The 16524-nt window shown below is 37.8% G+C and overlaps 1 protein-coding gene across 1 annotated transcript in view; it reads right to left on the bottom strand.

Moving 5' to 3' along the window:
• ICA1L (islet cell autoantigen 1 like) overlaps positions 1–9197 on the bottom strand; it is a 68977-nt gene extending 59780 nt beyond the window's left edge. Inside the window, exon 1 of the mRNA XM_060152297.1 lies at positions 9097–9197. The gene's annotated coding sequence lies outside the window, so the exon portion shown is untranslated. The remainder of the gene's footprint in view (positions 1–9096) is intronic.
• Positions 9198–16524: the final 7327 nt, after the last annotated feature.

Below are 16524 nucleotides of genomic sequence, written 5' to 3'. Positions count from 1 at the left end.
AACTAAGACCCGATGCAGCCAAAAAAAAAGAAAGAAAATGATCCCATTTACAATCACATCAAAAAGAATAAAATACATAGAAATGAATCTGATTAAGGAGGTAAAAATCTGGTACTCAGAAAACTGTAAGATGCTGATGAAAGTAACCAAAGACTTCCCAAACAGATGGAAAGATAAACTGTGCTCATGGATTAGAAGAATTAATATTATTAAAAAGACCATACTACTCAGGGAAATCTACAGATTCAATGCAATCTTAACAAAATACCAATGGTATTTTTCACAGAACTAGAATAATTCTAAAATTTGTATGTAAACGCAAAAGACCCTGAATAGCCAAAACAATCTTGAGAAAAAAGAACAAAGTTGGAGGTATCATGCACCTTAATTTCAAACTATACTACAAAGCTACAGTCATCAAAGCAGTATGGTATTGGCACTAAAACAGACACATAGATCAATGGAACAGAACACAGAGCCCAGAAATGAACCCACACTTACATGGGCAATTAATCTGACAAAGGAGGCAGAATATAGATTGGGGAAAAGACAGCCTCATTAATAAATAGTGCTAGGAAAACTGGACAGTTATGTGCAAAAGAATCAAACTGGACTACTTTCTCAATGATACACAAAAATAAATTTAAAGAGTTAAATATAAGACCTGAAACCATAAAACTTCAGAAGAAAATACAGGCAGTATGCTCTTTGACATCAGTCTCAGTAATATTTTTTTGACTAAGTTTTAAAAATACTTGTTAGTTCACAGTAACATAAACACTTATTTGATTTAATAAAAATTGTAATATGGGGTTAGATTGTGATGGTGAAAGAGAGCTAAGTCCTAGTAGATAATGCTTTAAATTAATAAATCAAAACGTAGCATATAAACATGTGATTTAGAAAATACCAGAGAAAGCAAAAGGGTTGAAGGTACACGACACTGGAGATTGGAACTGGAGCAGGATTGGAAGAACTGCTTTTAAACATTATAATCCTTTAATATTTGACTTTTAAAAGTAATGGACATGTACTTTAACAAAATGACAATTATCTTGAAAAAATAAGCCTGAATGTGAACCTTACTAATTAAAACAGAATGGTACTGGCACCAGAACCATAGAGCAGTGGAACAAATGAAAAGAAATCCACAAAGAGATAAGAAAATATAAAAGAATGTAGTGGTATGATCAATATACTAATTTCCTATGGCTGCTGTAACAAATTACCACAAACTTGGTGGCTTAAAAGGATAGAAATTTATTATCTCACAGTTCTTGAGGCCAGAAGTCTTAAATCAAGCTATTAGCAGGGCTGTACTTTCTGGGAGACTCTAGAGAAGAATACTTTCTTCCCTCTTCTACCTTCTAATGGCTGCTGGCAGTCCTTGGCTAATAACAACATAACTCCAATCTCTGTCTTCACATCACCTTCTCCTCTGTGTATGTGTCTAATCTCCCTCTGTCTCTCTCCCTCTGTTTTATGAAACAGTATGGACGTTTCTTAAAAAACTAAAAATAGAACTACCATATGACCCAACAATTTCACTCCTGGGTATATATCAGAAAAAAAGAAAAACACTATCTGAAAAGAGACATGTACTCTCCAACATTCATAGCATCATTGCTTACAATTGCCAAGATATGGAAGCAACCTAAGTGTCTATCAACAGATAAATGGATAAAGAAAATGTGGTGTACATAAATACAATACTACTCAGCCACAAAAAAGAATGAAATTTGTCATTTGCGACAACATGGATGGACTTGGAGGTTATTATGCTAAGTGAAATAAGTCAGACAGAGAAAGACAAATACTGTATGATATCACTTATAAGTAGAATCTAAAATAAAAGAAACTAGTGAATATAACAAAAAGGAAACAGACTCAGATACAGAAACAAACTAGTGGTTACCAGTAGAGAGAGGGAAGGGGAAAGGGGAAAAATAAGGGTAGGAGATTAAGAGGTATTTATTTATAAAATAAAATAAAATAATATTTATTTATAAAATAAATAAGCTACAAGGATATATTGTACAACACAGGAAATACAGCCAATGTTTTATAATAACTATAAGTGGAGTATAACCTTTAAAAATTGTTGTAACTTATATAATATTCTATATCACATAGAATACTTATATAATACACCTGTAACTTATATAATATTCTATATCAACTATATCTCAATAATATATAAATAAATAAATAAATAAAACCTTCTATTCATTAAATCAGGTCCCCCATGGGGAAAAAATTGCCACATCTCATAGCACTGATGCCAATGAGTAAATGTCAGATACAATGAAGTTTGCATCAGATTCAAAGAGGATGACCAAATTTGACATGCATCTCATCTAGACTGAAGCAGATTCGGTTTTGGCAAATAGATTAGGTCCTGAAGAGCAATTCCAATAATTAATTAACTTGAAAACATGAATTCTTAAAGGCATAGCAGCCAGATTTAAGGAAGAGGTAGGCAGTTTACTTGGTGCCTATATTATCACAGGCTAGCAAAGAAGACTACTGAAGAAGAGATCATTATGTTTAGGGGGGGGAATGCTTCGTTTTAAGCTCTTCTGGTTTCTATGAGGAGAAATTTTCTATAAATATTCCCAGCCTCTTGCCCTTTCTCCCCTACAGCGAGAAGCCTGACGGGTGAATTAACCATTGGTCCACATTTCTTGACTGGGTAGAGCTAATGTATCAAGTCATAAAATTAGTGAATTTAGTCCTTTTTTAACCTTTTACTCATCACTTGTGACCTAATCAGTGTGAGGCAAAAGTCTTAGGTAAGTGTGTCTAGTATGAAGACCCAAACTTTCCCTTGAGTGGACTCTTCCAGGTCTGGACTAGGGGACAGAAATATTAAAAGACCATTGCCATGATACACACCCTCTAACAGTTCTCTCAATAATAAAGCTGATATTTTATTTCCATCTGCCTAGGTCTTTGACTACATCTGAATTGGTTTCAATCTCAAGAGGGAACAAAAAGGTGAGAGGTATTATGTATTGGGCTCCCTAAAACCTAGAATGGCCAGGATAGTTTTAATTTTCCCTGCCAAGGGGCAAGGCATAGCTGTAGGGAAACAGAAACAACAAGCTGGTAGTCAACCTTCTATAGTAGACAAAAGTACCCTAGAAAAATCAGAGATATATCAGCATTGACCTGCCTCTGGAACCAGTGATTAACATATGCTGTGGGAAACTGCTACAAGAGAGCATATGAAAACTGTCACCAAGGGCTTCCCTGGTGGCGCAGTGGTTGAGAGTCCACCTGCCGATGCAGGGGACACGGGTTTGTGCCCCGGTCCGGGAAGATCCCACATGCCGCGGAGCTGCTAGGCCCGTGAACCATGGCCGCTGGGCCTGCGCGTCCGGAGCCTGTGCTCCACAACGGAAGAGGCCACAACAGTGAGAGGCCCGCGTACCGCAAAAAAAAAACCCAAAAACTGTCACCAAGAAGCCAGTTAAAGAAGAGATCAAGATAATGTACCCAGTCACCTACCTATTCAGCCTCTAAGGCAGTTATTCCAAGGGCTAGTTATTCCATGGTACAGGGTTATATAAAACTGCTTATACTACTCTTGGGCAAAAAGTAGGGCAAAATAGAACTACTCCTTTCAACAATAAATAACATGAAAAATAAATAACATGAAAAAGTAGCACTATAAGAAAAGGAGGGACCGTAACGTGAGAAAGAGAAAATTATATATAAATTTGAAAAATTGCTTCATAAAACAGGTTTAAAGAAAAACTGCTCTGCCTGTAGATAAATGGAATAATATTCCATAAAAGAGATTTTTAAAAAAGAGCTGAAGGAAGCAAAAGATATAAAGAAAAAGAAGAGGAAAAAAATACCACAGAACTTGAAACTGCATTAGAAACAATTCCAAGTAGAATAGATACTTCAGAAAACTAAGTGAATAACACGGATGACGAGCCTGGGAAAATCATTCAGAATGAAGATTACAAGATAAAGGTGGTTAGATTCAAACAAAGTGGTTGGACGGAACAATATGATGTATAGATTTGGAAGATAAACAATTGAGATCTAACGTAAGAAATATTCTTAGAGAGGGACAGACATATGGAACAGCCAAAATATTCAAGAATATAAAGCTGAAAATTGAAAGGGTTCACCGTGTTCCAAGAAAAATTAATAGAGAATGATCAAGAATAAGACATGCTGTGGGGGGCTTCCCTGGTGGCACAGTGGTGGGGGGTCCGCCTGCCAAGGCAGGGGACACGGGTTCGTGCCCCGGTCCGGGAGGATCCCACATGCGGCAGAGCGGCTGGGCCCGTGGGCCATGGCCGTTGAGCCTGCGTGTCCGGAGCCTGTGCTCCGCAGCAGGAGAGGCCACAACAGTGAGAGGCCCACATACCGGAAAAAAAAAAAAAAAAAAAAAGACATGCTGTGGAATGTTGCTGAATTTTAAGGGTAAAGAAAGAATGCTACTAGCATCTAGACAGAAAAAAAGAGGGCCACCTATAAATTAAATAGTTTATCCTGGCCTCAGGCATCTCTTCAGCCACATTAGAGAATGGATAAAAGTGAGACTGTACAGTACTAAAGGAAAAAGAATATAACATGGAATTTTCTACGTAGCTGAAATACAATTTTAATGGATATATAACATTCCATGTGTATGGATGTACAATAATCTACTTGACTGGTCTATTATTGATGGATATTTAGATTGCTTCCAGAATTTTATTATTTCAAACCATGCTAAAATTAGTAAAAAAATATATATATATATATTTAAATACATGCAAGTACACCTATAAAATAAATTCCTGGAAGCATAAGGGCTGAATCAAAGCGTTTATGCATTTTAAATTGTTCTCATTTTGCTAAATTGTCCTCCATAGAGATTATACCAATTTTTATGCCCAGTACCAGTAATGTAGGAAAGTGCTTATTCACTACAACTCACCAATTTTCAAAAATCTGGAAAATAAGAGTAATAAAGGGATTTTTAAGTAATATTAATTAAATCAGTATTGTACTGGTATTCCACTTCTACTTCAGAAAGTTAAGAGAACTCCCATCCTAACAATGAGAATAAACTATTGATAGATAACCTACAAAATTATGTGTTTTCTTAAAGCCAATCAGAGAGCTGAGGATGCCAAAAAAAAAAGCTAATGAACTTAAATCCAGAAAGTGAATAGTCCTGCCTAGGACTCATGACTCCTTTCATCTTTGGCAGAACAGTAGGAAGAGAAGGAAACTGCTTGACCAAAAAAAAAAAAAAAAAGGACAAAAGACAAGTGAACTACATCTTTAAGTCCTGAAAAAAGCTGGCCAAGAATTCTATACCCAATAAAAATATCCTTCAAAAATGAAAGGAAAATAAAATTTCAGACAGATAAAAACTGAAAGACTTTGTCCCACACAGACCTACAGTACTAAAAATCCTAAATATTCTTTAGGGTGAAGGAAAATGATAATATATAGAAACTCAGTTCTATAGGAAGCAAGAGAGAAATCAAAAAGGGTAAATATATACTGATAAACACAAAGCAAGTTTCAAAAATATACATGTGCATCTTTAAATTTCACTAAAAGAGTATTGATTCTTTAAAAATAAAAAATATAAAGCATATGTAGAAGTAAAATGTATAACAGAAGAAAAGATAAAAAGATGATAAATGGAAGTCTAAGTTGTAATACTCTTACATTGTTCATGAAGTACTAGAATATATTTGAAAATAGGCTTTATAAATTCAAGATGCATATTGTGATCTCTAGCACAATCAATAAAAAAAAATAACACAAAGAGGTAAAACTAAAAAGTCAAGAGAGGAGAAAAAGTAGAATATATTAAAAAAAAAACTCAATTTACTAGAAAGAAGGCAGGAAAGAGGACCAAAGAGTAAGTAGGAAAACAGAAAAAGAACACCAATATTTTGTGCTTAATCCAAACACAGAAAACAATTAAAAAAACATAAGTGGATGATATAAATACTGTTAAAAGGCAGACTGTAAGACTAGATAACAAGTAGTACAACCCAACTATATGTAGTTTATAAGAAACACACATTAAACATAAATACAGATGAGTTAAAAGGAAAAGGATAAAAAAGATATGAGACAAACATTAAGCTTATATTAATGTCAGACAAAACAGGCTTCCAGGTGAAAAGTATTTTCAGAGGTAAGATGACCATTTCATAATAATAAAAGGGTCAATTTATCAAAAAGACATAGCAATCTTAAATATGTATGTAATTAATAACAGAGCCACGAAATATGAGAAAAAAAATTGACAGATCTAAAGGGAGAAAAAGACAAATCTACAATCATAATTAGAGACTTAACACTCCCCCCAGAGTAACTGACTGAATAAGGAGACATAAAACATGTGGAGATTTAAAAGATCTGAACAACACTTTCAACCAACTTGACTTAACTGACACTTATATAAACCACTCCACCACCACCACCAGCCGAATACAAATTTTTTCCCCAAGGGTAACTGGAACATTCACCAAGACAAACCTTAGGATAGGCAGAAAACAAACAAACAAAAAATCTCAATAAATTTAAAGGTTTTGAAATAGTGCAGAGTACGTCCTCTGACACCAACAATGCTAATTTAGAAATCAATAGCAGTGATCTATTTAAAAAAAAAATTCCCAGATATTTGGAAGTAAAGTAACACATCTAAATAAATAACAGGTGACAGAGAAATTTTAAAATATTTTAAGCTAAATGATAATGAAAACACCCAAATTTGTGGGATGCAGCTAAAGCATGCTTAGAAGAAAACTTAATAGCTTTAAATACCTATCAATATATGAAAGTAAAAAAGGTACAAAATCAATTATTTATACTTCCACTTTAAGAAGTTAGAAAAAGAAGAGCACAGTAAACCCAAAGTAGAAGAAACAAAATAATAAAAATAAGAGTAGAAACCAGTGAAATAGAAAACAAGCAAATAGAGAAAATCAGTTGGTTCATTTGAAAAAATTACTAAAATTTACATGCTTCTAGCAAGATTAAGAAAAAAAGAATAATATAAATGAGCAATATATAGTGGGCAGGAAGAGAATGGGTATGATACAAAAACAACTTTAGCTTTATTGGAAATGTTTTATTTCTTTATTTAAAAAATATTTGAAAGAAATATGACACAATGTGAACAGTTGTTAATGTTGGCTGTTGTAACTGTATTTATTGTGGTAATTCAGTTTTGGGGCTTTGGTTTTTTTTTTTTAATCTAAACTAAATCCACACAAAAAAATTCTTTTAAAACCTAAAGTGTTATCTGCAAGTGAGTCTACAATAGGAAAATAATAATAATTACATAGAAGGTGAATATTGGATGCAAGAAGTTTGAAAAGTCTGACTTCAGAAAAAAGGAAGAAACCTAACAGATGAATGAAAAACAAACAAGGGAAAAGGGGAATAAGGATGTTATTAAATAACAAAAGCCAGTTCACATGAGGAAATCTTTCCAGTCACAGACATACTGAAAAGTCCTTCACACACCTCACCTGTTGTTGTTAAATAATAAAAATTTAAACGAGGCACAGTGAGTACTGAGAAAGGTAAACTATAAAGGAAAGGGGAAAAAATTTAATATAGTATGTACCACACAATGAAATAAAGTTTGACAGCACAGTAGAACAAAACAATGCTGTTTAATATCTGATATTTAATATTTTGATATTTTGTCCTAGTTCAGTCATTGGTATAAATTTTATTTTTATAATAAATATTTCTAATAAAAATATGGCTTCCTAGTTTTTCCACCAGTCTTAATGTTTGTAGTTTTTGCACTTTGGACTGGCTGATCTCTGAGCAACCACCTAATTCTAATGTTAATTACTGGTAATTAGAACAATGTCTTGCACATAACTGTTTTAATGTCAAGATGTACAATCATTTTGCACTATTAAATAAACAGAAATTTCAAAGAATACTGAGTACATTAGGCATACACAACGAATATAAAACGACTAAAAAGCCTGGTCATATAAAAATATATACATACTATTGGATGTTTATTTGGCCAATAAATGTATAATTAACTCCTACTAAAGGATGGGCACCTGTGGTTACTCCATAAATATTGATGTGAAGATGATTAAAGTAATATCACCTTACAGTACGTTGCCTGAGTCGTGACCAAATAAATCAATACATAAATACTTAGAAAAAACCCCAAACGATGGATAAACGTTATCTTCCCAATAAGCTATTTCACAGTGACCCAGAGTTTATGATTGCTTTCATGCTCTGTGCATCAAAATCATCTATTCAATGAAAAATAATCCCACACCCTCTACTGGCAAATCCACAGCATCGCGGGTTAGTTGCCAGGATGGATTTTTTTTCCACTCTCCATCTTTCTCAGAGCATCAGGTATCTGACAGCTGACATCATCTGGGCATCTGACCAGATGATCCAGTTTCCACGAGCCGAACCGGTGCGTGGCGCTGGGATAAAGGCCTCAGGCAGAGAGATTTGTGCGCGGAACCCCTCGGGAGCTCGCGCCTTCTGCACTTTGTCTTAAACCGCACATTTACTTGTGTTTTGTTTTTACCCATTGCTAGCCATTTAGTTTGTAAGGAAGACATTCCCACTACAAAATAATAACATGAAAATAAGCACAACATAAAAAGGAGGTCAGCAGGAAAGCACCTAAAGGCCGTGAGCATCTGCTTCTAATGGAAGCGATCCGCACCTTCGAGAGAAATCACCCAAACAAGGCTCAGGCCCCTGCGCTCGTTCGCTCGCTACCCGGGGCGAGCGTGGGTGGAAGCTCCCTTCGGCCCGAGGGGACGCTGCCACGCCTAAAACTACTCTTGGTCCGATCTGCCCAGGGTAAGCCCGGAGGAGCTCGGACAGGACCTCGTCCGGGAGCGGAGGCCGCAGGGGCCGGGGTCCCCAAGGGAACCGTGAAGGCCGACGAGAAGCCCCGAGAGACCGCGTGCGCGCGTGGCGGTCCCTTCCCGCCGCCCCTCCACCTTGGGGCGTCGCCATGGGAACCAAGGGTTTGGCCTCCCAGCCTCCGCCGGGGAGGGCGCGGCCCTTCCTCCGCCCGGAGAGAGGGGGCCAGAGGAGGCCGCAGACACTCACCTCGACGCCGGAGCCGCGACGCGCCGGTCCTCCGCCGCCTCGGGTCGCGTTCGGCAGCTCGGAGGTCGGTCCCGGCGCCCGTTACCGCTGCCGCCGCTCGCGAGCCCTGCGCCGCTGCCGAGCCGCACCCGCAGCCGGTGCCCCTCCGCACCAGAGCGTGGAGGTGTCGGGCTCCGGCTGCGGAAGGCGGGAGATTTAAACCCCGCGGCTTGGCGAGCGCAAAAGCCGAGCTGCCCTCGGCGCTTCTGCCCCGGCGTCCGCGTTCGCTCCGTTCAGGCTCTCGCGTAACCCCGCGGGAGCCACGGCTCTCGGCCGGTTCTTGAAGAAACTCCGGGACTCTCTCTGTTCCTCCTTTCCCGAATTCCTCTTCATTTAATGACAAACACCAAACCGGTCAGAACATCGGTATAAGGTACTGAGTGGGAGACCTCCGAGGCGTGGGGAAGTGGGGGGAATTCTCGGCTCCTCTTCTGAGTCCCGAGCCCGGAGCCCGGGTCCCCCGCCTCCTCCCAGCCCCACCGCACCTGCCGGGCCCTGGGCTGCCACCCCTCGGAGGACGGAAGTTTCTGAGCCTCGGTCATTCCTGAACTCTCAGGCGCTTCTCAGCACCAGTGGCCGCACGCGGTAAACGTTCACGTGCTGTATGTAACTTATTTTAAAGGTTTAAAGAGGATTAAGTTAATAACTGTTAATAACTGACCTCAAGTGTACATTTACATAAGCATAATTTGTCATAAATGAATCTTCGAGTCAAAGGTAAAATTTGCACCTAAAAACCTCAGAAAAAAATTGGAAATAAGGCAAAAGTAAAATTATGTTATTGGTGGAAGATAATTTAAACCCAAAGTGCTTTCTTTTTTAAAAATTTATTTAGGCTGTGACGCGGTCTTAGTTGAGGCACTGGGGATCTTTGTTGCGGCATGTTTAGTTGCCGCATATTTAGTTGCGGCATGTAGGATCTTTAGTTGCGGCATGTGGACTTATTAGTTGCAGCATGCGAACTCCTAGTTGCGTCACGCATATGGGATCTAGTTCCCTGACCAGGGATTGAACCCTGGCCCCCTGCACTGGGAGCACGGGGTCTTACCACTGGACCACCAGGGAAGTCCCCAAAGTGCTTTCTTTTTAAAGGTGACACAAAAATTATCAACTAAAATTTTACAAAATACGAATTAATCACAACTGTGACATATGGGCTAGCAAAGAAAAACGCTTCGACGCTTGAGGTGGTAACTAAAGTCTATAACATGAAAGACATAAAGATGTGGTGAGATTCTAGAATGTTATTACAAAGTATTTAACTTAAAGACCTGAAAAAAGCAGGTTTAGAATAGGGAAAAGGGTAGGCTATTTATGCTACAGAGTTAATTTGGACTGAAAATATTAAGTCTGTAGACCAGGAATGCTTACCCTGAGATATATGGGGTGTCAAGGTGAATACATGAAATAATATGCAAAATTTTGGCTTTTTTTTTTTTAGAGGAAAGAATCTAAGCTTTCCTCAGAGTCTTAAAGTCTAGATCCTTAAAAGGGTAAGAATTAATATTTGGCAAATATGACGATTGCTGTACTTCCTCGGATCTTTCCTGACTCACTCATGCCAAGCTTGGTGTCCCTCTATTCTCAAATTCAACAACTGTACTGTATTGTAAGTACTTACCTGCCTGTCTCCCCCATTAGATGCTTCCTCGTATGCATTTCCATAGCCTTACCTCTTGGCACAGTGCCTAATACACACTCGGTTCTGAATGAATGTTTATTCAATCAATAAATGAACAGAAAAAAGATAGCTAATTAACAACTGAAGTATACAGTATTAATTACCTAAAACAAATTATTCTAATATAGTAAGCAAGATAACTTCCCAGTTGTTACTATGCACGATAGTAAGTTTCTTGGGATATTTTAGGAAGTGCTTGTTCCAACAGGATGAAGTTTAACTCAATCTGAAGCAGAGAAAGGGCCTCCAAGGAACACAGCAGGAAGTCAGGGTAATGACTCTGGGGCTAGACCTGTTGGTTTTGTTCACTTAATTGGGGAAAATTAACAGAGATATACAATATCTCTGAGCCACATAATGTAGCATTTACACATAATCACTTTCCTTCATAGGTCACTAAGAAAAGTGTGCAGGTAGGGGCACAGTATAGGAAAGGAGTCAGCAAACAAGGTAGAGCTACTGACACTCTTCCTGGGCAAGAATCAGGTCTTCTCACTCACGGTGTTGGATGGGTAGGAACTACTTAAATAGCATTGTACGAGTCCCTTAACAAACGAGGCAACTGCAGTAGTTAAAATTTAGTTTTTCTTAAAAAAACTTTTTTAGAAAATGAAAGGATTTAACACCATGAAAACACTTTATATGGGAGGGTTTAATTTCATTAAGAAGTACAAACATTTAGTGAACTGCTGTTTAATATCCTATCAACATATTATCAGATTTATCCTAGTATAAACAGTGTTTTCCTCCATTGTAGGCTTCCACAAGCTAACTAGAAAAGACCATTAGATGGCTTGGAATGTGGAGATCCGCAAATCTGGTATCCCAACCTGGAGTCCTGATTTCCTCAGAGCAATGATCTTTACTTTTATTTCTGCACCATCAATCAAACCTCTGGTTAATATCCTAAATAAAACCTCAACTTATATTAGAAAGCATATTAATAATTCTACCCTTTTGTACTGTTTTACTCTTAAGGATTAGGGATCTGTTGAACCTGATGTCATGGAGCCTGCTGTCATGGAAATAGCTCCATTTCTTCAAGGTGTTCCACTTACTTTGTAATCTGATTTTTTTAAATTTTTAAATTTTATTTATTTTTTTATACAGCAGGTTCTTATTAGTTATCCATTTTATACGTCTTAGTGTATACATGTCAATCCCAGTTTCCCAATTCATCACCCCCCCCCACCCCCCGTAATCTGATTTTTTCAAGCAAGTGGCAATCAGAGTAGGGAGACGCTGTCTTCCCAGGTGCTCATACTAGTAATTACTTAAACGTGACAAGGTAAGCGTGCTGGCTCTCCCATACTGCAGTTTTGTTTATTCAAGTAAGGCTAGAATTAGACAGTATTATTGAAGTGATTATTTTTTAATGTGAAATGTTACAGACATATAAAAAGTATTTCCTCCCCCTGAAACCACCACTGAACTTTATTTGGTATTAATAAGTCCCAGGCATATGACTGTACATAGAATTGTTTGACATGTTTCTAAACTTTCGATCAAATTGTACCTAACCAAGATCATTTCTCTGTAGTCTTTTATTACCCAGAAGCATGTCTCCTATCTCTATCACTAATGGACTGTATACCTTCACATTAGGTATTTAACTTGTTTGGGTTGTGATTTCCTTTAATAACATGAATAACATGATAATTAAAATGATATGAATAACAGGATAATTTCTAAAGTTCCTTTCTGCTTATATATGATTCCTATATGAAAATACAGAAATGGATCTTTAAAGTACATATTTACATATTATTATGCTAATACATTTAGTGGTATACTAAAATTGAAATTAATTTTTAAGGCAAAACGTGCAAAGTTGAACATAACGTGGTAGTTTGGTACCAATAACTGCCATTTAAATTTATACATAAACTTTCTTTCATGTAGGTGAAGACATTTTCTCATTTATTCTTTGCATGTATAAAATCATTGTTCTCATGCATGACTGAAGAATAGGCAGAATATGTATGGTTAAGGGCTTGAGCTCTAGACTCAAATAAATCCAAATTCAGATTGTTACTCTGCCATTTTACTGGTTGCATGAAATCTGGTCAAATAACTTGACCTAACGTATATATTCTTCTTCTTTAAAATAAAGATCTTTTATGGGAGTTCCCTGGTGGTCCAGTGGTTAGGACTCGGTGCTTTCACTGCCGTGGCTGAGGTTCAGTCCCTGGTGGGGGAACTAAGATCTTGCAAGCCACACAACACGGCCAAATAAAATAAAATAAAATGTCAAATGATTGTTATGGTGGGATAATTTTTTGCTGTTTTTATAGACACTGCCATTAGATAATATACTTCCTCAAACCTGCGAACCAGTGGAACTAATAGCCAACGATAGCCAATCTAATTCTATTAAACCAAAAAACTCCTTTTCTACTAAGTTATATTAAAGATATATTTGGCTTATATAACAAAATAATTAACATTATTAATATGGTTACTACTAGAAGTCTATGATAGTCAAAAAATGTCAGTATTAAAGTGACTTAAAAATTCCTGCTATTTTTATACCTGGCAGTTTCTGATTAGCAAAGTTTGGATATTACTTGTCTCATGAAACCTGATTCCAACTAGTGGCTTTTTAAATAAAAAGATATTAACTGAATACCCGTGCACATGCATAGTGTTAAAGTGTCATTTTTTCCCCTTTAAGAATAGGAGGTATGGTAGTACATCACAAAGATTAATATTTCTCCTTATAAGCAACTGATTTTTCAAAAATATATCAAAAGAATTTTTATAAACAGATTTCAAAGTTCTTATCAGAAATTCCCAGATAGTATGTTTCATTTTGCAGGGTTGTTTATTCAATTATGTGTATTTTATGTCAATTAAAACTTTCATTTGTTCTTTCCCCCGATAATGCTAGGAAGCATTCCAATATATTATTATGCATTGTTGACAACAGTTCCAAAATGGTCATTCTAAATTCAAAGGAGAATATGAAAAAAAAACAAACATTGGGCAGCTACTGACAGTTAAGCTATTATAACATTTTATGTAGAATAAAAATCTTTCTAAAAAAATTTTTGGCTGCATTGGGTCTTTGTTGCTGTGCATGGTCTTTTCTCTAGTTGCGGCGAGTGGGGGCTACTTTTTATTGCTTTGCGCAGGCTTCTTCTTTTAGTGGCTTCTTTTGCTGTGGAGCACGGGCTCTAGGCGCGCGGGCTTCAGTAGTTGTGGCACGTGGGCTCAGTAGTTGTAGTTGTGGCTCACGGGCTCTAGAGCGCAGGCTCAGAAGCTGTGGCTCACGGGCTTAGTTGCTCCGCGGCATGTGGAATCTTTCGGGACCTGGGCTCGAACCCGTGTCCTCTGCATTGGCTGGTGCATTCTTAACCACTGCGCCACCGGTGAACTCCTAAAAATCTTAACTCAGATTTCTACCCTAATAATCTCTAGGTAATCGTAACAGCCAGGTTTGTTTGGTTTTTTTTCCAATATAAGATCTCATGTCTTAGATAAGACCTGGAAGGCCACTTTAAGAGGAAAACAAAATTAAACTTAGCATATGAAGAAATATTATGCTTTCTTCCTCACAGTATTTCTGAGCTATCATTTCTAATGCTTCTGTGCTGCTTCCCCTGCCAGAAATAACCTGCATCTTCACTTTCCCAACCTATTTTCTATCCAAATCTGGCTCAAATGTCGCTCTTCTACATGCCTTTCTTGACAGCCAACTCGCTCCCCACAAAGCTAATTGCTCCTTTCTACCTTAGATTTACATCTTTCTTTGCACTTAGGATACTGTTGTAACCAATTTTTAATTGAATGTCTCCCATGTGAGAATGTGACCTTTTTGAAGGTAGTCTCCATGTCTTACACATTTGGGGTTTTTTTTTCCCTTTCCTCCACCCCCAGCAGAGACCCTGTACATGGTGGAAAGTCAGCCTTATTCTTTTAAATGCCTTTTTCAGCAATTAGGGTACATTTTGGGCCTAATTTTAAAATTAGGAAGTTTGTTGTTAAACTGTAAGAAAAGGAATTTGAACAAGTATCAACAGGTTTATTAACTGCATTACTATGGCAAGACAGCATAAATAACCCTGTACTGGTCTGCAGGTCCTGAACTCTGCACTGTCTGGTTCCAAACTTCTCCCAGCACAAGAAAAGCAGCTCCACTCATTTCCTGAAGCAAATCTTAGGAGCAAATAAGTCCATGTAAGGCCCCTGTCTCTGGTGTGACTAAAATGGAGGAAAATGGACTATTGAAAGGGAGACTCCTACTTTTGAAGAAAAGATGGAGGATGGGAGGTAGGAGAGCACTGTTTTAAAAGGACTTAAGTCTTCTAGGCTTCTGTTGGCCTCCCATGTTCTTCCTGTTTGGGGAATAAGATCTAATCACTTGTGTTACACAAAAAGAGAAGTTTGGTAGAGATCAATCAGACAATCCTCTAACAGACTTAGACACTAATGTTACATCCATCTCAAAGGAGAATACCTGAACCATGAATGTATCCTGCCTTGGAACCAGAGTTAAGAATAGGCTAAGGACCAGGACTTGATGCCACTTCCTTCTTAGTCTTTCATCTAATAAATAGGACTCTTTACTTTAACCACCTAGTGTATGCATACTACCTGTGAGCAGTCCAGGTTGGGTGCATTAAGAAAGTTATTTTAAATAACTCTGCCCTTAAGATTCATTCAGGGACCATCCAGAACAGGAATATAAATTCATCTTTGTCCTTTGAAAGTTATATTTCCAGAGACTGCAAATATGATGAAATCTACACCATTCTGCACAAAATGGGAAAAACAGACTTTGTGTGTGAATTTTACAACTACCTTTATTCACTTCTTGGGCATTAAAATATTACTGTCTTTTAAGAAATGATGTACCTGGAGCTCTAGCTCTTGTGAGCTATGATGACCGTATCATAGGGGCAGAGGGAGCCCAGGTCCCTAAGGAGTATGGAACAAAAACCACTATACCAGCACTGGACTGCCTCTGGACCTCTACATACAAGAGAACTAATCTTCCACCTGGTTTAATCCACTGTTAATCTGGCTCTCAATTGCAGCGAAGTTATGGCGGTTGTTTCCTAGACCTCTGTGATAGGAACCTCACATGAGATATATGGCATTAGAGTCTAATGATGAGACCAAACTGATTTTCCCATATATTACCTAGAGGCTGAGGTGCTCTGCTTGAGAAATACTAATCCATTAAAGTCACATTTTAAGACATTTACTTTAAATATTTTGTATATATGAATTTAGATAAATGCTAATGATAAGAAAATTTTAGAATATTTTTTATTTATTTATTTTTTTCGGTACGCGGGCCTCTCACTGTTGTGGCCTCTCCCGTTGCGGAGCACAGGCTCCGGACGGGCAGGCTCAGCGGCCACGGCTCACGGGCCCAGCCGCTCCACGGCACATGGGATCTTCCCGGAACGGGGCACAAACCCGCGTCCCCTGCATCCACAGGCGGACTCTCAACAACTGTGCCACCAGGGAAGCCCAGAATATTTTTATCTAATACTGACTGAAAGGTTTTGTCTGAAGAATCTAATTCTTATCTATATACAAGGATAAGTGTGGGAGAGAGATTCCTGGTTACCATGAAATCTGTATGCTATTTTTAAAGGAGTCTGACTTCCCTTTATTTAAAAAAAAAATTTTATTTTTGGCTGTACCACGCAGCTTGCCAGATCGTTAGTTCTCAGACTAGGGATTGAACCCAGGCC

This window comes from Lagenorhynchus albirostris, chromosome 6 (assembly GCF_949774975.1).
Source record: "Lagenorhynchus albirostris chromosome 6, mLagAlb1.1, whole genome shotgun sequence".
In the NCBI taxonomy this organism is placed as follows: Eukaryota; Metazoa; Chordata; class Mammalia; order Artiodactyla; family Delphinidae; genus Lagenorhynchus; species Lagenorhynchus albirostris.
The sequence above is the reverse complement of the archived record's forward strand: the minus strand, read 5'-3'. Positions and strand labels throughout refer to the sequence as shown.